At 37.9% G+C, this 27,624-nt stretch overlaps 1 protein-coding gene and 1 long non-coding RNA gene across 11 annotated transcripts in view; one reads left to right on the top strand and one right to left on the bottom strand.

Annotated features, from left to right (window-relative positions):
- The window catches only part of LOC103792451 (uncharacterized), a 64,820-nt gene that overhangs the window by 32,035 nt on the left and 5,161 nt on the right, over positions 1-27,624 (top strand). For 3 of the 10 annotated variants that reach the window (XM_078369361.1, XM_078369360.1, XM_078369358.1), the window contains 3 exons: positions 3,372-3,565; positions 5,974-14,217; positions 16,521-16,663. The exons of 2 other annotated variants lie outside the window; for them this stretch is intronic. The gene's annotated coding sequence lies outside the window, so the exon portion shown is untranslated. Of the gene's footprint in view, positions 1-3,371; positions 3,566-5,943; positions 14,218-16,520; positions 16,664-27,624 lie in introns of all 10 variants that reach the window. 5 more of the 10 variants (XR_013534258.1, XR_013534257.1, XR_008480657.2 and 2 more) reach the window with 5 other exon arrangements.
- On the bottom strand, positions 17,818-24,488 carry LOC128931770 (uncharacterized). The gene is made up of 3 exons (XR_008480658.2): positions 23,636-24,488; positions 22,910-23,001; positions 17,818-20,816 (listed from the first exon to the last, which is right to left on the bottom strand). It is a non-coding gene; the product is annotated as an uncharacterized LOC128931770 (long non-coding RNA).

The following is a 27,624-nucleotide window of genomic DNA, read 5'->3' on the forward strand; positions in this document are numbered from 1 at the left end:
TCTGTACTCACAGCTACTCAGTAGGCTGAGGCAGGAGAATCACTTGAACCCGGGAGGCAGAAGTTGCAGTGAGCTGAGATGGCACCACTGCACTCCAGCCTGAGTGACAAAGTGAGACTCCATCAAAAAAAAAAATTAGCTACATTGTCCAAGATCATAAAACCAGCCAATGGTAGAACTAGGATATCAGTCAAAATCTTTGTTGCTTCAAAGACCACCATCTTGCCATTATACCACACTGGGTCACACACAAGATTTCTTTCTCCTCCTCCTCCTCCTCTTCCACACTGGGTCACATACAAGATTTATTTCTTTTCCTTCTCTTCCTCCTCCTCATCCTCCTTGTTACAGTTTAGGGCAGTTGGGGAGGTGTTACTGGCATTCAGTGGCTAGAGGCTAAGGATGCTTCTAAACATTCTACAATGCACAGGACAGCCCTTTGCAAAAACTATCCAGCTCCAAATGTGAATAGTGCCGAGGTTGAGAAACCATGCCTACAAATGACAGATTCCCTAAGAGCAGGCACTAGGTAACACTCGTGTTTATATCCCCTAGAGCAGTCCTTCTCAATATGTGCTGCATTCCATAACCACTTGGGAAGCTGCCTGAATCACCCTCAAAATGTTTGACTTAATTATTCTGAGGTGAGGCCTGAGCATGGCATTTTTTAAAACTCCTGGGATGATGGAAATGTTCTAAAATTGAATTGTGACAAGGCGTAATTCTGTGCATTTACTAAAAATCCTTGAATCATACACTTAAAATGGGTAAATTTTATGGTATGTGAATTAAACATCAACAAAGCTGTTAAAAAGAAGAAAGAAAGAAAAAAAAACTTCCCAGGTCTCTTACATTCCTCCCTCTTGAGAACAGCTGTTCTTAAGGGTTTGCCATAGTGTTTCGTTCATAGCTACTGCTTGGCAGATATTAACTGTACAAATTGAAATATAACTAGATTGATTTAAATGTCCAGAAGAATGACCTCTACATAATAGCCAGAATATAACTGCTTTAATTTCCTTTGAAAGTTAAAAGCTCTACATAGACATTTGCATTACACTGAAAATGGCAAAGTCCTTTGGCCCAAGAGCCTCAGAAGTTTGGACATCCTGAAGCTGGCTGAGTGGCTGTCTTCCTAGGGGTCATTATGACATAGAAGCTGAAAGGGCACTCCATGTACGTTTCTACCAAGAGGGCACTCAGCTTCCTGCACCCAGAAGAATTGGAAGCATCTCTTTTCCCAGTGAATTGTGGGGAAATAAACTGGTTATATATCCATGAAATCATCCACTCTGACTTAACGGTTTGATATTAGATTTCACAATCAACATCCCCTTGGCAGTTAAGCCATATTTCTCTCTGATTTATAATAATAAGACAAAACCGACCTATTTTTTGTGGCGTGACATATTATTACAGGCCTATGTGAAATTATGAGTTTAAATGAACTAGAAAAAGAGAATCCTTTCCAAAAGTGAGTGCTGCCTTATTATTTGGAGAAAATAAAACTTACCAACTTTAGACTTATCATGGAGAAAACTAAACTGTCACCTCCCTTTTTGGCATCAGAATAAGGAGAGGTTAGATCTCTACTATACTTGTGGAGGGCAAAACAAAGATGTGTGTCCCCCTTGCTGGGGTCCATTCTAGAAGACACACAGACAAATGAGTGTTGCTTCTCTGGGGATAAAATATTTCATTTGATTTTGTTTTACCTAAAGCACCTTTTTCTGAAGATGATTTTCAGACTTTTTATTTATTTTGCTGCCATTAATAGCCAGTGGGGTATTTTAAGTGGAATGCAGGACTCCCTCAGTCCTTATCTATTTATAGCGCTTAAGTAATATACAGTCAGGCCACTGCTCTAATGAGTATTCTTTTGGATTTGCAGGTACACAGGTTTGCGTCATAGTATGTCTGCGTTAAGCTGTTCTCACATTGCTATAAAGAAATACCTAAGGCTGGGTAATTTCTAAAGAAAAGAGGTTTAATTGACTCATGGTTCTGCAGGCTTTACAGGAAGCATGGCATTGGCATCTGCTCAGCTTCTAGGGAGGCCTTAGGTAACCTACAATCATGGCAGAAGGAAAAGGGGGAGCAGTCTGGTCACATGGCGAAAGCAGGAGCAAGCAAGTGGGGACAGATCCCTTTTAAACAACTAGATCTGGCAAGAATTCACTCACTGTCTCAAGGACAGCACCAAGATGATGGTGCTAAACCATTCACAAGAAATCCATCCTCATAAACCAGTCACCTCCCACCAGACCCCACCTCCAATAATGGGGATTACAGTTCAACATGAGATTTGAGTGGGGACAGATACACAAACTACATTAATGTCCTCTTGTGTTCTTCTTTCTGATAAGGTGGGCTTTTCTTAATACCGTTTATTGTTATGTGACCTTTCCATCTTATCTTGGTAATAATCAGAACACCTGGTTCTTAAGTTTTCTGAGAAGTACCCTAAGGAAATGCTCATCTCCCCACCAAGATTCCTGGTCTCCCTACTTACCACATAAAGCCAAGGGAGGCCTAGAAAAGCGTACTTACTGGCTGAGCCCTGACCCCACCAAATCCTTTTTCAGGAAATTGAGTGGAGAACAAGGCACCTATGTTACCCACTTACTCATAGGGAAATCTGCAGAACAGGCAATTCCATACACTAAGACTTACGTGGCAGGGTGGGATTTTCTTTTCCCCACACCTTATTTAACTACGGGACAGTAGCAGTTCCATTTTTCATTAGGCAATAGATACAGACCTTGTGCATGGTATTCAAACTCTATGCCTGTTTCCTCATTTGTAAAACAGGGATAATAATAGCACATACCTTATAGTCATAAATACAAGTGGTCAATAAATGGGAGGAAATTTTTTGTAAGGCAATAGGGAAACAGAAACTTTGTCAGCAGAGTGAGGCATTGAAGTTACTCTCCGAGCAGGATTTTCTCTTGACAAAAGAAATGTTGTTTTCTTATTGATCTGAAATGCCCCCCTTAGAATAATCTGAAGAACTTGAAACCTTCTCACTTACACCCTGGGAAGCCCTGAAGTCACTTCAGGATAGAGCCATTAGTAACTTCTCCAGGCGCCCTAGGAAAACACAGAGGGAGGGTGAAAAGAAGATTGTGAGGGTTTATCTGGGAAGGAGCAAAGACATCGTATTGGAAAAGGCTTCCAGTTGCCTATCTGGGGTAGGCGCTCTGTAAGGACTAAGAGGTGGTGCTGCAGGAACACAGAGGTGCTCGGCACCTTTCTCTGCAGTCGGATTGTCTGTCCAACGGCAACATAGTGCTTCATTTTCTGGTAATACACTTTTCCCGCACACTTGTCCAGACTTCTCCATACTCAACAGAGATGTTTTCCTACAGGCGTCTAGGAAGGGTGGGAGCCCTCCAGTCAGGATGTCTACAAGCACTTGTTAAGCACCAGTTTTCTAGGCACTGGAGGAAAGAAATGAGAGAAAAGGCAGAGAATGAGGACAGAAGAAGGAAAAGAAAGTTCCTGTCAAGCTGTTTTTGGAGAGATAAGACTTACATTATGAAATGAAACCACAATCAAGACGGTAAGTTATTGAGTTGCACCTACATGTGTTTTGAGAAAGGAGAAATCTGTGGGGATATAGGAAGTCAAGGAACCTGAAGGGGAAATAATGTGTAAATACTGATTTGAGTGCCTGCTCTAATTTTTTAGCCCTCATAACAACTCAAAAGTTAGATATCATTTTCCTCATTTTGCTCAAGAAATTGCAGCACAATGACATTTAAAACCATGCCCAGTCTCATGTAGCTAATAAGATGCTGAGTCTAAGCTGAACCCAGGTTTATCTTTATCCAGTGCCCTTACTCTTCCACTTTCTCTTGGCCTTGAGATGAGATCTGACGGATGGTTATGAATTGGACAGGTTGTGATAATAAAGTGGGTGGATTCCAGATTTTTAGTTCAGGAGAAGGAAGTACAGTTGAAGAGGTGGTTTGTGAGGGTAAGTCTTCATTTCCTTTACTTTGGAGATTACTGTGCAAAAACATATAAGGCAAAGAGAGTTAAACCATACAATGGCCTTCTTCCCTTGGAAATTCTGATGATCTGGTGCCACAGAATTTTGCCTCAGCAGCTTTGTGGAGACAATCCAACCCAGTGCTGGAAAGTTCCAACAGCCTCTCTATGATTTTATGAGCAGATGGCACCATTTGGACCATATTTTAGAACTTACAGATTTTGCCTGGAATTTTTTATTTTCATTTTCTATGTACAATTCATACAAGGCTTGACAGCTTGCCTTGCTGAAATACTTTCTTTTTACACTCTTGCACTCTCAGTTGGTCTCTACCTGGCTGAGCCACTGGCCAGTTTAAGCAAATAAATAGCAATTTCAATAATAGTATTTCATGCTTAGTTTTCACAAAAGTAATTGAAACTATAATTTTTGTAAGAATTTTCAAAGTCTATCTTGAATATCTTGAATATTCAGATGCTGTCTCAATAAGGTAGTCAGAAAGGAGAGGAGAACTAGCAATGCCTGGTTGCACTGCTAGACACTTATACACACATTATCTCGTTTTATTGCCGTGACTAATATTGTGAAGCTCTCACATCCAGGATCTGAGTGACAAGATGACTCATACTCTATAGTTCGTAGCACATGATTGAGAGCGCAACCTGCACAGGTCCTTTTAAATTTAATTTTATGCACTTTTTTTGTCGTCTTCACCTTCCATACTCAACGCCATTTGCCATCTCTTCTCCCATCACACACGTTCAAGCTCACATATTTAATGCATGTCATTCCATCATCCATACCTTTATTTACAAGTTTGTGTAACAATGAACAACATAAAGTACTGCTTTGTGTTTTATACAAGTTGCATTGTGCTAAGCATTTTATTTTGCTTTTTACTTTTTATACTCAGTATTACATTTGTGAACTACCTTCATTGATATATATAGATCTAGTTCCTTCTTTTTGATTGATACACTGTATTTGATAATGTACCTATACCACATTATGTGTATCTGTTCCCTGTTGATGAACACTTGCAGTTGGTTCCAAATCTCTGCTCTGACAAATATTAGTAACAATGTTTCTTTGTGAAATATTTTCTAAGATAATTGCCCAAGCATGGGATTTCCTGGGTTATAAGAGAAATGCATTCTTAATTACACTGAAAACCACCAGGTTGTTCTCCAAAGCTTATACTCTCACCAGCAGTACATGAAGCTTTCTGCTTCCTGATTTTTTATCAATATTTGATAGCATATTACTTATTTCTTGCCTATTGTTGAAAGAAAAATGAAATCTCGTTTTAATTGGATTTTAAATGAGTGCTAATGAAGCTAAGCCTCTTTCAATGAATGTATTAGCTCTAAGGGTTTCCACTTTCTGTGGATGCCCGTTTACATCTACTGTCCCTTTTTCTATTAGGTTGCTGATTATTTGTTGCAGATTAACAGGGTTTTCTATGCATTCTAGATGTAGATCCATTAACAGTATGCAATATTTTATTACCAATATACTTTATAGATACTTTATCTTAATCAGCCACTTTGTATTCACTAGTTAACTTTTTTTTTTTTTTGAGACGGAGTTTCGCTCGTTACCCAGGCTGGAGTGCAATGGTGCAATCTCGGCTCACCGCAACCTTCGCCTCCTGGGTTCAGGCAATTCTCTGCCTCAGCCTCCTGAGTAGCTGGGATTACAGGCATGCGCCACCATGCCCAGCTAATTTTTTGTATTTTTAGTAGAGACGGGGTTTCACCATGTTGACCAGGATGGTCTCAATCTCGTGACCTCGTGATCTATCCGCCTCGGCCTCCCAAAGTGCTGGGATTACAGGCTTGAGCCGCCTGGCCACTAGTTAACTTCTTATATGCCACCTGTTGTTGAACAAATGCTTTTCATTTTAATACAGTAAAAAGCCAAATTTTCCCCTTTATGGTTTTTAGACTTTTGTCTATTACTCCTTCCACTTCCAGAAGGCCAGCAAGAAGAGCTCTAAGGACCTGCTCTCCAGGAAACAGCTATAATTAATGAAAATTGTATTAAAACAGCCAATTGACATCTCTGAAAATTGATCTAAGGATATATGCAAATGAAGAAAGATTTATTCAAAAAAATATGCTAAACCTCGGTAAGAACACCAAGAGTCTGGCACTTGAGTCACCACCGCTCCTGTCCTCACTCATCCATATTTCAGTGCAATGCCTGAAGCTCCAGTCTGGGTGGATGGCCAAGAAAACAAGGTCCCTCAACTCTTAGCCTCCAGTTAAATAATACGTTAACTTACCAAGAAGGGCAGACCACCAGCATTTCTCATCCCCTCCAGCTCCAAGTTCATAGGCTACATTCTAGGCAAGTATGTCCCAAATATAGTGGCTCCTTTCCTCCACTCATCTCATACTTTTAGAGGCACAGGCTTGACCCCAGATGTGGCAGGCTGAAAATAATGAGATTGTGACTACTCTTGCCTCAGCTTATTCATGGAACAAAGATTCCATGCTGGAAAAGGCAAGCCAGCAGAGCAGAGGCTATCACCCCCATCCAATGCCCTGCTTGTTAAGCAGGAATATCACTCCAAGATAAATTTGCCACTGCTGCTCCAGAACAGGGACTGTTTTCTTCTGCTGCTCCAGAACAGGGACTCCAAGATTTTGTTCAGAGGGAGAGGTGCTTCCTTTCTATTTTTTGTTTTTTCAGAAGAATAGAAAGTTCCAAACTTCTTCCTAAAGAAATGGGCTTTATTTGAAGCACAGTATGGGGAAGTTCAAGCCTAAGGTCACTCTTGAAAACAATGAAGATTTTGGTGGTAAGCAGTTAAAAGGAGGCTGGTAGCTCCATTTGAGTAACAAGGTAAATTGTAGTTGGCTAGAGACTGCTAAGGGGAACCATCCAGGGGTCAGAACAAATCTCAAAGACTTGCCTCAGAAGCTATCTCTGCAAAGGGCCTAAATTTAATTGTATCAGACAATGAAGTAGTTAACATCCTGGGCGTTATTCAAAACAGCCGAGCAATCAGCCAGTAATTAATGGAGCATAAAAGCTGAGTGTGATACTAGAAGAAGCAGGCAGGTGGCCAGAGAAATTGGGAAAATATACAATCAAAGCAAGTCCTAATAAAGTCACTGTAATTCCACTATGACAATTTGTAATAGCATAAAAAATAAAATAATTAGGAAAAGATTTAACCAAGTTTCATGTACACTGAAAACTATGAAACACTACACAAAGAAATTAAAGAACATCTAAATAAATGTTCATGGGTTGGAAGATTTAATATTGTTATGATGTTAATATTCGCCACACTGAACTATAGATTCAATGCAATGTCTATCAAAATTCCAACCACCTTCTTTACAGAAAAGGATTAGTTAATTCTAAAATTTATATGGAAATTTAAGAGACCTAGTATAGGCAAACTATCTCAAAAAACATGCTATTAGGAAAGTTAAAAGACAACCCACAGATTGGGGGAAATTTATTCAAATCATTTATCTTTTAAGGGTCTAGTATTTAGAATAATAAAGAACACTTACTGCTTAACAACAGAAAGAAAAACAACCCAATTTTAAAATGGGCAAAGGATTTCAATAGACATTTCTCCAAAGAAGCTGTACAAATGTCCAATGGAAATAAAATGTGCAAGAAACATATGTAATTTTTTTTTTTTTTTTGATGGAGTCTTGTTCTGTCAACCTGGCTGGAGTGCAGTGGTGCAATCTCTGCTGACTGCAATCTCCACCTCCTGGGTTCAAGCAATTCCCCTGCCTCAGCCTTCAGAGTAGCTAAGATTACAGGTCTTTGCCACCATGCCCAGATAATTTTTATATTTTTAGTAGAGATGGTGTTTCACCATGTTTTCCAGGCTGCTGTCAAACTCCTGACCTCAAGTGATCTGCCATCTCAGCCTCCCAAAGTGCTGGGATTACAGGCAAAAAATATGTAATTTTAAAGTTTCTAGTAGCTGCCTTTAAAAAGTAAAAAAGAAACCAATGAAATCGATTTTAATAATGTTTTATTTAACCCAACACATCCAAAATGTTAATATTTCAACAAATAATATAATAAAATTATTGATAAGATAGTCTACTTTTTTAATGGTAAATCTTCAAAATCTGGTGTGTTTTACATTTAAGAGCACATGTCAGTTTGGTCTACCCACATTTCAAGTACTTAGCAGCCATATGTGGCTAGTGGTTACCCCCTTAGATAGCATAGTTCTAGAGCAACCTGCGCTCACCTCTGTCATTACACTTTTCTCTCAGGATGGTTACTCTTGTTTGCTAACCTGTTTTCCTTTACTAAGCCCTCTAAAGGCAGAGACTCTATCTTCACTACTGTTATAGCCTGGCATCAGCATAGGATCTAGGGCATATATACTCGTTGAATGTATTTGATTAGAAGGTAAGCATGCCAACCTTATTATACTTGAGATGCTCATTTTTATGATCTTCTTCCTCCCCAGAGTATTCAGAAAAACTGGGACTTGAGAGTTCTTTTCAGGAAGAAATACCATTGGCACTCTCTCTAGCTAACAATATTAATCATCACTACCTACTCTCAAGTCACTCTGCATTTTTTATTATGTTAACACAAAATTCTTGTGAGTTTGATAGAATTGTATTCTCCCTCACTGAGAGATGACAAGACCAAGGGTCAAAGATGTTAAATTACCTGCTCGATAACTAGTGGTATGCTAATTAAGATTTTAAAATGAGCTTTTTCTTGGTGGACGGTGTTAAGGAAGCCCTTCCACTTTAAAGGTACATTTCAGGGGATTGTTTTTGTTTTTGTTTAATCCCTGCACTTTGAGAGGTCAAGATGAGAGGATCGCTAGAGCCTGGCTAGGCCTTGTAAGTTAGATTGACAGAAGACAGATTAATAAGAGAAAAACAACTTATTAGCAAGTGCATTGTGCTTACCTACCTGAGTACCCAAAGATGACTAACTTAAAGGATTGCTTCTAATTTGAGATTATCTAGCATCTCAGTAGAGGAACAATACATAAAGCAATTGGCCAATATCCATGGTATAAATACTCCCATCATAGCTAATTTCAAACAATCCACATGGTATCCCTGAACATGAAGTAGGGAAGAGGCAATAACACGTAGCTCCAGTGTGCCCCAGCTCCAACACTTTGCCATATGAGAAAGAGGATTTGTGGAAAGGAAGTAGCAACTGATATTTTGAGTACTTGTCAAGTATTGAGTAATCTGTAAGGTGCTTCACCAATGTTATCTTATTTGATCATGATAATCAACTTTTGAGGTAGGTATTTATTATCTCCACTTTACAGCAATGGAAAATAAGACTTGGGTTAGGTAACATGCCAAAGATTACCTGCTAATACATAGGATGATCCGTGGCTAAATTAATGGCTAACCCTTCTGCCTTCTCCTTTACTTTTCAACTCTTTCTTTACGTATTCGGGTTCTCCATTCTTGGCCTCGGTAAAAGTCTTATTTTTACCAGGACTGTGATTCCATGCTAGCTCCCTCAGGCTCTGCCCCAGGGTAAGGGTCATACCAGGTTGACTCACCAAAGATTCTTATGGCTTCACTTCCTATAGAACTTTACGTGATCTTGTGTTTCCACAGAACAGAAGCCTAATGGAGGCTGGAGTGAGAAGCTTTCTTCAAGTGGGCAAAAAATGTTCGTGTGGTGGCTTTGGCTCTAGGGCATTCCTCTGCAAGCTGGTTCCATAGTCAGTGTCGATGTGAGCATGAGACATGAAATAAAACATCATCAGATGCTGTCTTTCTCCGTAGAGTATCAGGAATAGTAACTCCTACCAGTTAGTGAGTAGTACAATGCAGCATATGGTTCACATCATTTTTTAAAAACCCTGAAAGGTTTATATTATTATTCCTGTTTTAATCTTGGAAATAGGGCTCAGACATTTAAATAACTTGCAAAAAGACCCTCAACTGATAAGTGGCAAAGTTAGGTTATGAATCTGGGTCCGCCTAACTTCTAGGTACATCATGTCTCTACCAAACTTTCACAAAGTTCGACAGTGAACTCTGCACTCCCAGCAGCCTCTCTTGGGTTCCTTTTATGCCTTTTGTTCCTGTTATTTCATGTTTCCTTGCTTGGCTTGGTCTATTTGATGTCTGAATGTTGGCCAGGTGACACCTGGCATGTGGGCAGACCGATAATTAAAAGACAGATTCCACCTTTCCCGTGTTCTCTTTGGTTAAACAAACAGCAACTAATGAAGCTTGCTGACGTCAAAGTTGCAGTCCTGTGGGAGGGTGTGGTGCTCACACACCCATTTCATACATCAGCTAGGCAAACATAAGACTAAAGACAGAACCAGACCTACTCAAAACAAATAGGTGGGAAGAAAAGCCTAACACTTCATCCCATTGCCTCACATTAGTATCTGTTCATATACATTGCCTTTGAGAAAATGGTAATAGTCCATGCCTTTATATCTAAAGGTACATTTCAGGGGGTTGTTTTTATTTTTGTTTAATCCCTGCACTTTGAGAGGTCAAGATGAGGGGATCACTAGAGCCTGGCTAGGGCCTTGTAAGTTAGATTGACAAAAGACAGATTAAGAGAAAAACAACTTATTAGCAAGTGCATTGTGCTTACCTACCTGAGTACCCATAGATGACTAACTTAAAGGATTGCTTCTAATTTGATATTATCTAGCACCTTTGCAGAGGAACAATACATTTTTAAATAACTGACAAGACAAAGGAAGAGGACTTTCCATTTCTAGGGGCAACACATTGTGGGAAGGCAAATATATGGAGAAACTAGTGGAAGGTTAAGGGCAAATTAGTAAAGTTTGTTAGATAGGTTCCTCTGGTGCCATCTTTGGGCTCATAAAGGTCTAAGGTTGTCTACGTTGATTAACTTCTGTTCTTCATAGTAGAGAGAGGAGCAGGGGCATCTATGCAAATTTATGCACTTTTTTAGGCAAATAAGGGTAGAGGGGTTTTCTTGTATCTGCATCTTCTCAATTGTCTTCAGCTTAAAATAATCCTTACGTCAAAATGGCATATTTTGGGGTGGTATATTCTGCTACCCTCCTACAATGGTAACCAGTAACTTCTATTTTTCCCCAATCATCATAAGCCCCCCAAATTCCCAAAACTCTCCCCAGGTGGCATTACATTTTGCATAAAAGTTCTTTCCTTTTGAACATTAGCATATCTAATCTACAGAAGAAAGTTGGGCCACTTGCCTTTAACTATGTGTTGTGGGTGGAATGACTGTCCTCAAAAGGCTGTCTACATCTCAACTCCTAGAACTTATGAATGTGAGCTTATTTGGAAAAGGTCTTTGCAGATGTAATTAAGTTGAGAACATTGAGATAAGATTATCCTGGATTATCCACGTGGACCATAAATGCAGTGACGATGTCCTTATAAGAGACCGAAGAGACATAATTCTTCCCTAGAGCCTTAATTCAAGGAATCTGTTTTTTCACAGTCTGCTGTAAATCTCCTTGGACTGTTCCATTAATCTTTCCTGTATTTAGTGATTTGTGTTGCAAAGTTTGCCTAATGAATTGACTGAACCACGTTTGGAGGCCTTTGAAACCTGGCATACCTCTGTAGCCAAACTTCTTTGTGTTTTTTTTTTTTTTGAGACGGACTTTCACTCTTGTTGCCCAGGCTAGCGTGGAGTGCAATGACAATCTCAGCTCACCACAATGATCACTCCCAGGTTCAAGCAGTTCTCCTGCCTCAGCCTCCCAAGTAGCTGGGATTACAGGCATGTGCCACCACACCCAGATAATTTTTTGTATTTTTTTTATTAGAGATAAGTTTTCTCCATGTTGATCAGGCCAGTCTCGAACTCCCGACCTTAGGTGATCCGCCTGCCTCACCCTCCCAAAGTATTGGTATTACAAGCATGAGCCACAGCCCTTGACCTATAGCCAAACTTCTAACTATTCCTTTCAGCCCTGAGTAACAAATAGTTTGGATAGAAAAATAATAAAGGTTGATTAGGCAAGATACTTATTAATTATTAAAAGGAAAATCAGAAAGTAAACGAAAATGGAAGGTAAGACTCTTTCCCCAGGAAAAGCACATCATTTTAAATCACAAAGAAAACATGTAGGAGAAACACATGAATAAGCGTCAGTCTGGAGCTTTAGACCTGGTGAAAAATATACAATTAAGAAAGAGTGAAATTCATTCAGTGCACAAATATTTACGAGGAGCCGATTTTATGCCAGTTCCTGCTCTAGGCACTGAGGATAAAACAATCAATCAGACAATATCCCTGTGCTCGCAGGTCTTATGTTCTAGTAGGAGACAGAGGCAATATACAAATTATCAAATAACTGTATAATTCAGCGTCAGGTGCTACAGGAAAAATAAAATAGGGTAAGGAAATATGATTGGTTGTGGCAAAATAGCATATATTTTATATAAGGAAACCAAGAAAAAAGGGGACATTTTGATCAGAGACCTGAATATAATAGAAAGTATGGGGAAGAAAGTTCTAAGGAGAGTCAAGGCGATATGATGTGATTCACCTTTCAAGGACCAGACAAAGACAGTGAGGACAACAGGGAATGAGTGGGAGGATCCCGGTAGGAAGCCAGATTCTCTGGTCTTTTGGGTGTGGTAGGAATTCTGTCTGAAGGCCATCACACACCAGGAGCTACATATTTCAGGGCTCCCTAAAATATGGTTCCTTTATATTCCCCTTCCAAATCCTTCAAAAGATATTGCTTTGGCACTCAATCAGAGAGCACGAGAACAGATGTTTAAAACATGGGTCACAGCCTACCATTAATGGAGTTAATTATAGGAGCACCTCCAGAGCATTTGGTTTTGAAGTATGAATTATTATCCTCCCCCACTTTCTTATCTCTAAATGCCACACAGGTAGGCAGTGGAACAGAGGAAGAAACCAACCTTGGTGAGTTTTATTTCTGCTCAGAGGGTTTTTACTTCTGAGTATCCAATTTGTATTTAGATATACCCTTATAGTTTATTTATTTGGGAATTTTTAGATTTAGATTTTAGCAAGAATCTCTTGATGTATAGCATTCCTATTTGAGAAATAAGAAAATTACGTTTCAGAAAGGCTAATTACAGTGTTAGTACTACCCAACAGGACTGGGAAAAGAGATTTCACTACATAGGACCCTGGTTCCCATCTCAGGAGCTCTAGACAACTCTCCAAGACTGTTACAAGCCACAAAGATCTAAATATGCATCACTGAGGGAGAGACTGACAATAGGGTTACTTTAGGAAATGCTAATAAAATAGTCTCTCCTAGAAAAGTCACATTAAAAATTTGATAAAAACACATTGGGGGGATACTTTTCTCTTTGAGTATTCACTCTCTCAGACTCAACGCTCTCCTTCTATAACAGATACTTTGTAATATTCCTTTCACTACTCTGAAATGAAATTCACACATAATATAACCTCCTGTTTGTGTTTGTTGTAATATGCAGATATGTTCTAGACCCAGATCATTATAAACAGGTTTTTCACCTACGTGAATGTCCTCAGAGACATCTGACAAGTTGGGGACAACTTGGGAAAGTTGCAGAGGACGTCGGACATTTTCTTCAAGCCAGCGTGTCCCACACATTACAAGGCAAGAAACAACCCAGACCCTTGCTCATTCTGCCGGTAGTGCTCCCCTTCCCTGTAACCCCCAAATTCCCAAAACTCTCCCCAGCTGGCATTACATTTCACATCAAAGTTCCTTCCTTTTGAACATTGGCCTATCTAATCTACAGAAGAAAGTTGGACCACTTGCCTTTAACCTTGTGCTGTGGGTGGAATGACTGTCCTCAAAAGCCTGTCTACGTCTCAAGTCCTAGGACTTATAAATGTGAGCTTATTTGGAAAAGGTCTTTGCAGATGTAATTAAGTTGAGAACATTGAGATAAGATCATCCTGGATTATCCATGTGGGCTGTAAATGCAGTGACAATGTCCTTTTGAGAGATAGAAGAGAAGACACAGAAGAGGAGAACGCCATGTGACTACAGAGGCAGAGGCTGGCATTACACTGCCACAAGCCAAGGAATGCTAGGAGCTACCAGAAGCTAGAAGAGGCAAAAAAGAGTTCTCCCCTAGAGCCTCATACGGGACATAGCCCTGCTGGCACCTTGATTTTAGACTTTGGCCTCCAGAATGATGAGATAATTCATTTCTGTTGTTTAAATCACCAAGTTCGTGGTAATTTGTTACAGCAGTGCAAGGAAATCAAGAATACGTTTTTTGGAGGTAAGTCTTCAAAAAAACTTTACAGTTGGATCCTGGATCTAGATATTAGATTCACATTCTGCATTTTCTACAAAGACATTCTGTACCACATTAACTGTAAGTAAGAAGGTCACTTATTTTCTCCTGTAAACTTGTATAGCAATGGGAAGAGCTAAAGAGTTCTGTCACATTGAGTAGGGTGCAGTGGCTTACACCTGTAATCCCAACACTTTGAGAGGCTGAGGCAGGCAGATCAGTTGAGGTCAGGAGTTCAAGACCAGTCTGACCATCATGGCAAAACCCCATCTCTAGTAAAAATACGAAAATTAACCGGGTAAGGTAATGCATGCCTGTAATTCCATCTACTTGGGAGGCTGAGGCAGGAGAATCACTTGAACCTGGGACACGGAGGATACAGAGAGCCGAGATCATGCCACTGCACTCCAGCCAAGATCATGCCACTGCACTCCAGGTGACAGAGCAAGACTCTGTCTCAAAAAAAAAAAAAGAAAAGAAAAAGAAAAAGAGTTCTGTCATCTTAGTTTACAGATGAGGAAACTGCATACCAAAGTGATGTGCCCAAGGTCAAGCAGCTGGTTGGTGACTGAGCAGTGAACAGAACTAAGGTCTTTTAACTCTCAGACATGGTTCTATCCACAGCAACAGGCTGCCTTCTCCTCTAAAAGACGACTACTGTTAATAGCAAAGACTGGGCACTTGGCACTCCCAAGTTAGCCCCTTAATACTGCCAGGATTCCCAAATTAGCCCCTTATCACTGCCTCCTCACTACCATAACCACACACGCACACACACACACACACTCTCTAACACTCCAACTCCTCTTTTTCTGCTCTACTCCATGATCATTGATAAATCACTAAGGGGAAACAGAAAAACTGTTGGGAGTGTTTGGAAAGGCTGCCCCTGCGAGCTGTCATCATAGTACTCAACAGGTGGCTTTCAGGTTCTATAACCAGGAACACAGCATGTCACATAGTGTGTGAGGGGCTATATAAAAATTTGAATACACTGTGACCCCTTTACAAAATCACCCAGACAACATAAGACAGCTCCTCTTTAATTTAGCTTTTGAAGTCGAGTGTCTCCTTTATTAAAGCCAAAACCATGCAGGAAGCTGGAAAATTAATGATGATGATGATGATGACCATGATGATGCCAATAATGTTAAGAATCTCATTTGAAAAAACATTTCACAGTTAGTTGGTACACACGTATCTGGCTTGTGGAATTGGCCACTGCAAAATTAAGCTACAAGAAATTAATCCAGAATTAGTCCCACTGAATTTATTCATCAATTTGACCTCCAAAAGGTACTTGTTTAAATTTAAAAAAGAATTATTTTAAAAAAATTTTACAATGTGAGAGGTAATTTTTGTCTATATTTTAAGAATATGATGAATGAAACATATTAAGAACAATGCTATGTTTTAAGTCATCTCTACAAAAATAACAATTTCTATGTTTTCACTTTAAAATTGATATTATGAAGAATTAAAAAACATAATTTAGTTTGTATTGTCTGTCTTTCTGAGAACAATCTATTTTTACCTCTGTGTGTTACTTGCTGAACAACTAACTGGGACATTTCACTTTTTTCACATTGTGAAAAAAGCTGGCTTTTATGCTTTTAATATTTATGTTTTGATGCAGTTCACTTTGCTTTTATATACTATACTATGAAGCACATTATTGCTATTTTGTCTCCTCTTATATATTAGAAATCCTGCCTCCTTGAAACTCTTAGAAAATGTTAGTGGTTAATGGATAAAATAATACAAATTTGTTTATTAAACATTTTAGCAGAGGTCTTTAAAAATGCATCATACATTTCTGGCTCCCTTATACAAATATTCTGAATCTGTTTAATCCACTCTTACAAATGACTGTAATACATTGATGCTCTCAAGGGTTGGTAGAGGAGGTATCAAAGGTTATTGACCATGAAGAGGATAAAAATATTGACATTAATATTTGTTCTCCATCATACCAGGCATAGTTCTGTATCACGACCTTTACACTGGCTCTCCTCTCCATTTGCGAGGCTCTTACATCAGCTGTTCATTTGACTCACTCCCTGATGTCCTTCAAATCTTTGCAGCCTGCCTCCTCCCTACTACCACAAACACACACACACACACATGCACACGCACATACACACACACACACATCCACTCCCTAACATTCTAACTCCTCTTATTCTGCTGTACCCTACATTATATTTTTATATCATTTATTACCTTTTAGCATACTAATTTACTTATGCATTATTGTTTATTGTATGTTTACATTATTTTCTGCTAAGCTTCAAGACAGGAGGACATCTAGGTTGTCTGTGTTCACTGATGTATTTCCAGCACTTAGATCGGAGCCTAAAAACTAGGAAGAGCTCAAAAAATACTTGTTGGATTGAATGAATGAACGACAGCTTCCCTACAACATGTAAGAGTAAGTTTTTCTGGTTAAAACTTACTTTCTTTTACTTTAGGATCATGGAATTGGGTCTATATCATGTAAGTAATGAAGAACTAAAGAATGTCATTAACCTTGAGGGCTATGTATTGTAAGGATTAATCTATAATCTTTAGGCAGTATAGGAAATAAATTTGAAGGGCTCACAGAGAGGCCATTAGCTTTGATATTACCTGTAAATACCCCTAGATTCGTCTTCCTTAAGCACAGATATGAAAACGTTGTATTGATTTAAAATGTGAAGGAAAAAAATGAGAAAGAGAGTAGAGAGTAGGTGGGATAAGAACCTTGGAAAATGCCTGCCTTTAAGGGGCTGGGGGACTAGGAGTCAGCTAAACAGTATTGAGAAAGAACTAAAATGTGGTGTAAAAAAACAAGTTCATAGATTCTAAGGGTGGAAAGAGTTTTCAAGAAAGAAGGTGTGGCCCACACATGGAATTCAAACTTTTCAGGAACATGGAAGAATGTTATTTACAGGTTGGTAGGAGATGGTAACAAAGCTAGAAAGAAGATGATGATCTGACATCCTAGACTTCAAGGAAAGAATGATGATAGGATAACAAGGTAGAAGTCAGTGCAGCTATAATCTGGAAATAGCACTGAATAATAACAAAAATATTAACTTATTTTCTAGATTCAGAGGCTTAAGGAAAAAGAATAAAGAAGTAATCACTAACTGAGAGCACTGTACGAATAGAAATAAGGTTTCAAATGATAGGAAGAAATACAAGGGAGAGGAGCAATAGAGACAGATCAGGTTAAAAGTGTAAAGAAATTTCTTTTTTTTTTTTTTTACTTCTAATGTACAAAAAGTCACTTTATTATGCAAAGTACGTACTGCCATATTACAAATTATCAGTTAAACTATATGTTTTATACAATACCTACTAATTACTGGACAAACTTAGCTTTAGTTTTTCTCTTTTTTATTACATTTTAGGTTTTGGGGTACATGTGAAGAACATGCAAGATTGTTGCATAGGTACACACATGGCAGTGTGATTTGCTGCCTTCCTCCCCATCACCTATATCTGGCATTTCTCCCCATGCTATCTTTCCCCAACTCCCCGCCCCCCGCTGTCCCTCCCGTTTCCCCCCAACAGACCCTAGTGTGTGATGCTCCCCTCCCTGTATCCATGTGTTCTCATTGTTCAACACCCACCTATGACTGAGAACATGTGGGGTTTGATTTTCTGTTCTTGTGTCAGATTGCTGAGAATGATGGTCTCCAGGTTCATCCATGTCCCTACAAAGGACACAAACTCATCGTTTTTGATTGCTGCATAATGTTCCATGGTGCATATGTGCCACATTTTCCCCATCCAGTCTATCATGGATGGGCATTTGGGTTGGTTCCAGGTTTTTGCTATCATAAACAGTGCTGCAGTGAACATTCGTGTGCATGTGTCCTTATAGTAGAACAATCTATAATCCTTTGGATATATACCCAGTAATGGAATTGCTGGGTCAAATGGAATTTCTATTTCTAGATCTTTGAGGAATCACCACACTGTCTTCCACAATGGTTGAACTAATTTACACTCCCACCAACAGTGTTAAAGTGTTCCGACTTCTTCACATCCTCTCCAGCATCTGTCTCCAGATTTTTTAAAGATCACCATTCTAACTGGTGTGAGATGGTATCTCAATGTAGTTTTGATTTGCATTTCTCTAATGATTAGTGATGATGAGCATTTTTTCATATGTTTGTTGGCCTCATGTATACCTTCTTTTGTAAAGTGTCTGTTCATATCCTTTGCCCACTTTTGAATGGGCTTATTTGTTTTTTCTTGTAAATCTGTTTTAGTTCTTTGTAGATTCTGGATATTAGCCTTTTGTCAGATGGGTAGACTGCAAAAATTTTTTTTTCATTCTGTTGGTTGCCAATTCACTCTAATCACTGTTTCTTTTGCCGTGCAGAAGCTGTGAAGTTTGATTAGGTCCCATTTGTCTATTTTGGCTTTTGTTGCCAATTCTTTTGGTGTTTTGATCAAGAAGTCCTTGCCTACACCTATGTCCTGAATAGTTTTACCTAGATTTTCTTCTAGGGTTTTTATGGTGTTAGGTCTTATGTTTAAGGATTAACTCCTAATCCATCTGGAGTTAATTTTAGTGCAAGGTGTCAGGAAGGGGTTCAGTTTCCGCTTTCTGCACATGGCTAGCCAGTTTTCCCAACGCCATTTATTAAACAGGGCATCCTTTCTCCATTGCTTGTTTTTGTCAGATTTGTCAAAGATGGGATGATTGTAGATGTGTTGTGTTATCGCCGATGCCTCTGTTCTTTCTGTTCCATTGGTCTATATCTCTGTTTTGGTACCAGTACCATGCTGTTTTGATTACTGTAACCTTGTAGTATAGTTTGCAGTCCAGTAGTGTGATGCCTCCCGCTTTGTTCTTTTTGCTTAGAATTGACTTGGCTATGCAGGCTCTCTTTTGGTTCCATATGAAGTTCAAGGTGGTTTTTTCCAGTTCTGTGAAGATGGCCATTGGTAGCTTGATGGGGATAGCGTTGAATCTGTAAATTACTTTGGGCAGTATGGCCATTTTCATGATATTGATTCTTTCTAACCATGAACATGGAATGTTTCTCCATCTGTTTGTGTCCTCTCTTATTTCATTGAGCAGTGGTTTGTAGTTCTCCTTGAAGAGGTCCTTTACGTTCCTTGTTAGTTGTATTCCTAGGTATTTTATTCTCTTTGTAGCAATTGTGAATGGCAGCTCATTCTTGATTTGGCTCTCTTTAAGTCTGTTATTGGTGTATACGAATAGATGGAATAAACAATGATAAAGGGGAAATCACCACAGATTCCACAGAAATATAAACCATAATCAGAGATTATTACAAACAACTCTATGCACATAAACTAGTAAACCTGGAAGAAATGGATAAATTCCTGGACACTTGCATCCTCCCAAGCCTAAACCAGGAAGAAGTCAAAACCCTGAACAGACCAATAACAAGGGCTGAAGTTGAGGCAGCAATTAAGAGCCTAACACCCAAAAAAAGCCCAGGTCCAGATGGGTTCACAGCTGAATTCTACCAGACATACAAAGAAGAGCTGATACCATTCCTTATGAAACTATTCCAAACAATCCAAAAAGAGAGAATCCTTCCCAAATCATTTTATGAGACCAACATCATCCTGATACCAAAACCGGGCAGAGATTCAGCAAAAAAGAAAACTGCAGGCCAATATTCGTGATGAACATAGATGCAAAAATCTTCAATAAAATACTGGCAAACCGATTGCAACAGCACATCAAAAAGCTTATCCATCATGATCAAGTAGGATTCATCCTGGGGATGCAAGGCTGGTTCAACATATGCAAGTCTATAAACATAATTCACCACATAAACAGAACCAAAGACAAAAACCACATTATTATCTCAATTGATGCAGAGAAGGTCTTTGACAATATTCAACAGGCTTTTATGCTAAAAACCCTCAATAAACTAGGTATTGATGGAGCGTATCTCAAAATAATAAAAGCTATTTATGACAGACCAACAGCCAATATCATACTGAATGAGCAAAAACTGGAATCATTCTCTTTGAAATCTGACACTAGACTGGGATGCTCTCTCTCACCACTCTTATTCAATCTAGTACTGGAAGTTCTAGCCAGAGCAATCAGGCAAGAAAAAGAAATAAAGGGTATACGAATGGGAAAGGAGAAAGTCAAATTGTCTCTATTTGCAGATGACATGATTGTATATCTAAAAGACCCCATCATCTCAGCCCAAAATCTCCTGAAACTGATAAGCAACTTCGGCAAAGTCTCAAGATACAAAATCAATGTACAAAAATCACAAGAAATTTCTTGACAATAGTATGACAGTGGCAGAGAGTACAATGCAAAAGGGTGGTATTCACTCAATAAATTATCTTTTAGTCAAATCAACGTAACCTAAGCTTACTGTATGATGACAGTTAATATATGCCAGCAGAGAACATTTAGTACACATAATAATAGCATCTGTTTATCTTTCTATTATCAGGTTAATTAAATGTTACAAATCACCTTTGACCATTGCGTTGTTTCCAAAGTTTGTGTCATCTGCATATCCAACCCCATCACAATTTTTTCCGTAGTAATGTTTTTGAATGATTTCTCCAACAAGCAGACCCTGAAAGAGGATTTAAGTGCAAGTCGGTTATTGGGGAAGTGACCCCAGGAAGGTCCAGAGAAAGTGAGGCAATAAGATAGGGAGAAGAAGGAAGCAAACTCAGGACAGTTCAGTTATTGATGTGGGCAACTGGAGTTCGTTCCTACTAGAGACTTTTGGGAAATACTGTAGGCCACGCCTCAGGATTGTCCCACTTGAGGAGAAAAATAGTTGGGATATTTATCTGCCAACTTGATCTGTTACTAGGAGGTAGTTGGCTTTACCAACTCTCTCCAGTCAAAAGGCCTGCTGCTCATGATTCTGATGGAAAACAATCTTTAAAGTACACCAAGAGAAAAGACCCTGTGAATCTAGAATTCTATACTTAATCACAACAATCTTTTAAAAATTAAGAAGAAATAAAAACTTTCCCACATACAAAAGCTTAAAGAACTCATCACTAAAAAAAAATACAAAAAAATTAATAGAATTGCTTCAGACAACAGAAAAATAACTCCAGAAGAAAATCTGTATTGAAACAATGAAATGAGGAGCATCATAGGTGATAAATATGTGAATAAATATACTTTTTTCTCATTTTTAATCTCTTAAAAAGAGACTGCTTAAAACAAAGTAATAATACATAGCTTACAATATACATAGAGGTAAATTGTATATAACAGTTATAAATAATAATTACCTTATAAATGTATAAGAATCCACAATCTATAAACTATGTAGCTAACATTTACTGTAAATATTACAAATTATATAATAAGAATGTATATTATAAATTTTATAATCAAAATGTAGTTCAAAATATATGTAGAGGTAAGTTACATGACAAAAGTAGCACCAAAAGCATAACAGGAAAATGAACATATACTCTTATAAGATTCTTATGCTACACTTGACTAGTGTAATATCATTTGAAGATATCAAAAATGTTTGTTGTCAATCTTAAACCAATAACTAAAATGAGTAGACTTAATAAGCCAAAAGTGGGAATAAAATGGAATGCTTAAAAATATTAAATTAATCCAACATAAGGTTAAAAAATGAGATAACTAAATGTGACAAAAAGTAGACAGGACAAATAAAAAAACTAATAGCCCTCTGATGAATATAACCCCCCCCAGTATCAATAGTCATATTAAATGAAATGCTCCAACTTCAAATAAGAAACAGAGAAAATCAAGTTTCATCTTTTAAAATCAAGATATAACTACATATTGTCTACAAGAAGCATTAAAATATAAAGACACAGGGGTCCAGCATGGTGGCTCACACCCATAATGTTAGCACTTTGGGAGGCCGAGGTGGACAGATCACTTGAGCTCAGGAGTTTGAGTCAAGCCTGGACAACATGGCGAAACCCCATCTCTACAAAAAATACAAAAGTTGGCAAGGCACGGTAGCATATGCCTGTAGTCCCAGCTACTATGGAGGCTAAGGCAGGAGATCACTTGAGCCTGGAAGGCAGAGGTTGCAATGAGCTGAGATCGCTCCATTGTACTCCAGCCTGGGTGACAGGAGTGAAATCCTGTCTTAAAAAATAAAAATATAAATAAAGACATAGGTTCCAAGAAAATAGAAAAAGATGTTTCATGTACACATTAATCAAAAGAAAGCTAAATAGACTCTATTAATATCAGAAAAAAATGTTTCAGTGCAAAAAATATTACTAAGTATAAAGTTCATTTCATAAAAATGAAGTCTTCAGTTTATTGAGAAGACATAACAATCTAAAATATGTATGCATCTAGTAACATATAAAACAGTGGAAGCAACAGTAAGGAGAAATAAATAAATCAAAGATTATTGTTGGAGATTTCAATAACTGATAGGATGGATAGAAAGGATACCAGTAAAGATATAGAAGACTTGAATAACACAATCAACAGAATTGACCAACTGACATCCAAGAACGCAGAATACACATTCTTTTCACATACACATGGAATGTTTACCAAGAGAGACTACATTATGGGTTATAAGATAAATCTCCACAAATGTAAAAGGATTGAAATTATACAAAGTATGTTTGTATTCACCCATTCTTGCATTTCTATATGAAAAGAGGTTTATAAAGAGAAGAGGTTTAATTGGCTCACAGTTCTGCAGGTTGTACAGGAAGTATGGCAGTGTCTGCTCAGCTTCAGTCAGTTATGGTGGAAGGCAAAGGGAAAGCTGACACTTCACACAGCTGAAGCAGAAGAAAGGGTCAGGGAAAGGATATGCTACAGACTTTTAAACAACCACATCTTGTGATAACTCACTCTTGCTAACACCAAAGAGGATGGTGTAAAACGATGAGAAACTGTCCCCATGATCCAGTCACTTTCCACCAGGGCCCACCTCTGACACTGGGGATTCAACATGAGATTTGGATAGGGACACAGATCCAAACCACATTAATGTTCTTTGACCATTATAAAATTAAATTATAAATTAGTGACAGAATAATATCTGTAAATTTCTCAAATATTTGAAAATTGAAAACACACATCTAACTAATCAAATAATTGACCAAAAAGTAAGTCACAGTGGATATTAGCATATATATATATATATATATATATATATATATATATTTTTTTTTTTTTTTTGCATTTTAGGTTTTGGGATACATGTGCAGAACATGCAAGATAGTTGCATAGGTACACACGAGGCAGTGTGATTTGCTGTCTTCCTCCCCTTCACCCACATCTGGCATTTCTCCCCATGCTATCCCTCCCCAGCTCCCCCACACCGCTGTCCCTCCCCTATTCCCCCCAATAGACCCCAGTGTGTAGTGCTCCCCTCCCTGTGTCCATGTGTTCTCATTGTTCATCACCCACCTATGAGTGAGAATATGCGGTATTTCATTTTCCATTCTTGTGTCAGTTTGCTGAGAATGATGTTCTCCAGATTCATCCATGTCCCTACAAAGGACACAAACTCATCATTTTTGATTGCTGCATAATATTCCATGGTGTATATGTGCCACATTTTCCCAGTCCAGTCTATCATCGATGGACATTTGGGTTGGTTCCAGGTCTTTGCTATTGTAAACAGTGCTGCAATGAACATTCGTGTGCATGTGTCCTTATAGTAGAACGATTTATAGTCCTTTGGATATATACCCAGTAATGGGATTGCTGGGTCAAATGGGATTTCTATTTCTAAGGCCTTGAGGAATCGCCACACTGTCTTCTACAATGGTTGGACTAATTTACACTCCCACCAACAGTGTAAAAGTGTTCCTATTTCTCCACATCCTCACCAGCATCTGTTGTCTCCAGATTTTTTAATGATCACCATTCTAACTGGCGTGAGATGGTATCTCAATGTAGTTTTGATTTGCATTTCTCTGATGACCAGTGATGATGAGCATTTTGTCATGTTTGTTGGCCTCGTGTATGTCTTCTTTTGTAAAGTGTCTGTTCATATCCTTTGCCCATTTTTGAATGGGCTTGTTTGTTTTTTTCTTGTAAATCTGTTTGAGTTCTTTGTAAATTCTGGATATCAGCCCTTTGTCAGATGGGTAAACTGCAAAAATTTTTTCCCATTCTGTTGGTTGCCGATTCACTCTAGTGACTATTTCTTTTGTTTATTTTTAAATGAATCTAAAAGAAAACACAACTGATCAACAATTGTGAGATATACCTAAAGTAATGTTTAGAGAAAAAAAATTAGTATTAAAGTCCTATATTAGAAAAGAAGAAAGAGCTTAAATTATCTAAGCTTCCACTTAAGAGACAAGATAAAAAAGGGCAAATGACCTCCCTGCAAATAAGCAGAAAAAGAAATATGAAGATAAGACTAAAATCAATGAAATAAAAAACAGAACAGTAGAGAAAATCAATGAGACAAAAAGGTAGCTCTTTGGGAAGTTCAACAAAATTGATAAATTTTAAGCTTGAGTGGTCAGGAATAAGAAAAAAGATATGAATTATTAATATTAAGAAAGTGAGAGGAGCCTGGGTTCACACCTGTAATCCCAGAGCTTTGGGAGTCTGAGATGGGCAGATTGCTTGAGCTCAGGAGTTTGAGACCAGCTTGGGCAATATGGTGAAACACTATTTCTAAAAAAGAAAGAAAAAAATACAAAAATTAGCCGGGTCATGGTGGCATGTGTCAGTAGTCCAGCTCTTAAGGAAGCTGAGATGGGACAATCACTTCAATGGGAAGGCAAAGATTGCAATGAGCACTCTAGCCTGGACAAGTGAGTGAGATTCTATCTCAAAAAAAGAGAAAATGAGAGGGAACATAACTATAGACCCTACAGATTTTAAAAGGATAAGAAAGGGAATCCTACATGCAGCTTTTATGGCAATGAATTTCACAGCTTTGATTAAATGGGAAAATTCTCTGAGAGATACAAACTACCAAAGCTCACTCAAGAGGAAATAGATAACCTAAATAGCCCCTTATTAAAGAAATTATAGATATTTTTACCACAAAAACAAAGAGTGTTTGAGGTAATGAATATGTTAATAGCTTGATTTAATTATTTCACATTATATTATTGACATAACATCACTTTGTACATCATAAATACATACAACTATAATATGTCAATTTGCAAAAAAAGAAATTGTATTAGCACTTAAAAACTTTTCTAAAAGAAATCTTCAGGTTTAGATGGCTTTACTTGTGAACCCTACCAAATATTTAAGGAAGACATTATGCTAATTCTACACAAACTTTCAAGAAATAAAAGGCAGGCAATACTTCCCAACTTATTCTATGTGGCCAGCAATTTTCTGATAACAAAGTATGATACAGATATTATGTATATAAAAACTACAGAACAACATTTCTTATAAACAAGATGCAAAAATCCTTAACCAGTCTTACCATATCAAATCCAACAGTACAAAAAAAGAGTAATACACTATCACCAAATGGAATTTATTCCAGGAATGTAAGGTTAGCTTAATATTGAAAAGCAATGACTGTGATTTAACACATTAACAGACTAGTAAAGAAAAACTATGTGGTGTTTCCTGAGGCCATGGCCCTGGAGGCCATGCCCAGACCATGGACCCACATGTATATTATTCTCTCGGTCCATAATGCTGAACCTTGTTTGGATGAGTGTTTGAGGTTTGTTTTGCAACAGGGCTTTGAAAGCACCATGGAGCTCTCTGTTTTTTTATGATGCCAATAAGAACAAGTCTGGGACTACCAATGAAAAATGGAGAGTCAAGTCAGGTTCAAGTATACTTGTGGTCACTGGAAGGTATGATTCTCCTTCTCCCTGAGGAATTGAGTATTCCAAAATCAAGCAATTGCACAGAGCTTGGGGTCTTAACTCTGATTTTGGATTTGGTCCTTTAAAGTATTGCAAAATTTTATTTTTTCTTTCTTTTATTTATTTATGTTTATTTTATTTATTTGAGATAGGGACTGGCTCTGTTGCCCAGGCTAGAGTGCCATAGTGTGAGGTCAGCTCACTGCAACCTCCACTTCCCAGGATCAAGCCATCCTTCCATCTCACCCCCTCTTAAGTAGCTGGAACTACAGGTGCACACCACTGAACCTGGTCTTTTTTTTTTTTTTAAGTTTTTGTAGAGACACGCTTACATCATGTTGCCCAGGCTGGTCCATCTGCAAAATTTTATAATCAACTTGTCAACTCTGCTTGGATTTTTATTAGGACTGCATTGAATCTATAAACCCATTTCAGTATCTTAATATTTAAACTTCTTATATATAAGCATGCTATATCTCTCTATGCATTTAGATCTTAAATATCTCTCTGAAATGTTCTGCCGTTTTTAGGGTAGAGGTCTTCAACATATATTTAAACAAAATTCATTCATAACTATTTCATGGATTTTGGTGTTATTGAAAAGTGGTATTAAAAATTAATTTCCCAGTTTCAGTGATACTTTTTAAAAAAGAAAAACTGCATAATCACACCAAGAGATGTAGAAAAACATTTAATAAATTCAACACCATGACAAAAACTGTTGGCAAACTAGAAATAGAACCTACTGCCAATACTTTACATAACACTGAAAGTTTGAATGCTTCCCACCAAAGATCAAGAATAAGATAAGGATGTCCACTCTCATCACCTTTACTCAACATTATAGTGAAGGTTCATGTCCACTCTCATCACCTTTACTCAACATTATAGTGAAGCTTTCACCAAGCTAGAAAAAGCAATAAAAGTTATTAGCTGAATCATCATAAAAGGAAAGTTACTAATCTTTCTGAGCTTTAGTTTCCTCAGTCTAAAATAGGATAACAACAGTAGCTACCTCATAAAATTGTTGTGTGGATTAAGAGATGACAGTTGTGACACCAAGCCCATATTAACAGTTGACAAATATTAACTATTAGTATTGTTAGATTTTTTTAATAAATGACTAATGCAGATGGAAGCTACTCTGTATTAGTTATTTCCAATAACATTAACTGAATTCCTACTACATTCCAGGACTTGAACTAGATGCTGGAGGTTCAGGCATGAGCAAAATAGTTGTGGTTACATCATTTGTTAAAATTGTAAGCTATCAAGCAAAATGAATACAATTCAAAAATTAATTGCAAAGCAAAAATAGACACATAAGATTATGTCTAACTAAAAACAAGAATTGTATTCTTGCACAGCCAAGGAAATATTCAACAGAGTGAAGAGATAATCTACAGAATAAGAGGAAATATTTGCAACCCTAGATCTTATAAAGGATTAATATCCAAAATATATAGTGAACTCAAATCAATAATAAGAAAAGAAATAACCTGACTAAAAGAAGACATACAAATGGCTCTTGGTCTCGCTCTTGCCATGTAACACACCTACTCCCCATTTGCTTTCTTCCATGAGTAAAAG

This window comes from Callithrix jacchus, chromosome 4, assembly GCF_049354715.1.
Source record: "Callithrix jacchus isolate 240 chromosome 4, calJac240_pri, whole genome shotgun sequence".
NCBI classification, from domain to species: Eukaryota; Metazoa; Chordata; class Mammalia; order Primates; family Cebidae; genus Callithrix; species Callithrix jacchus.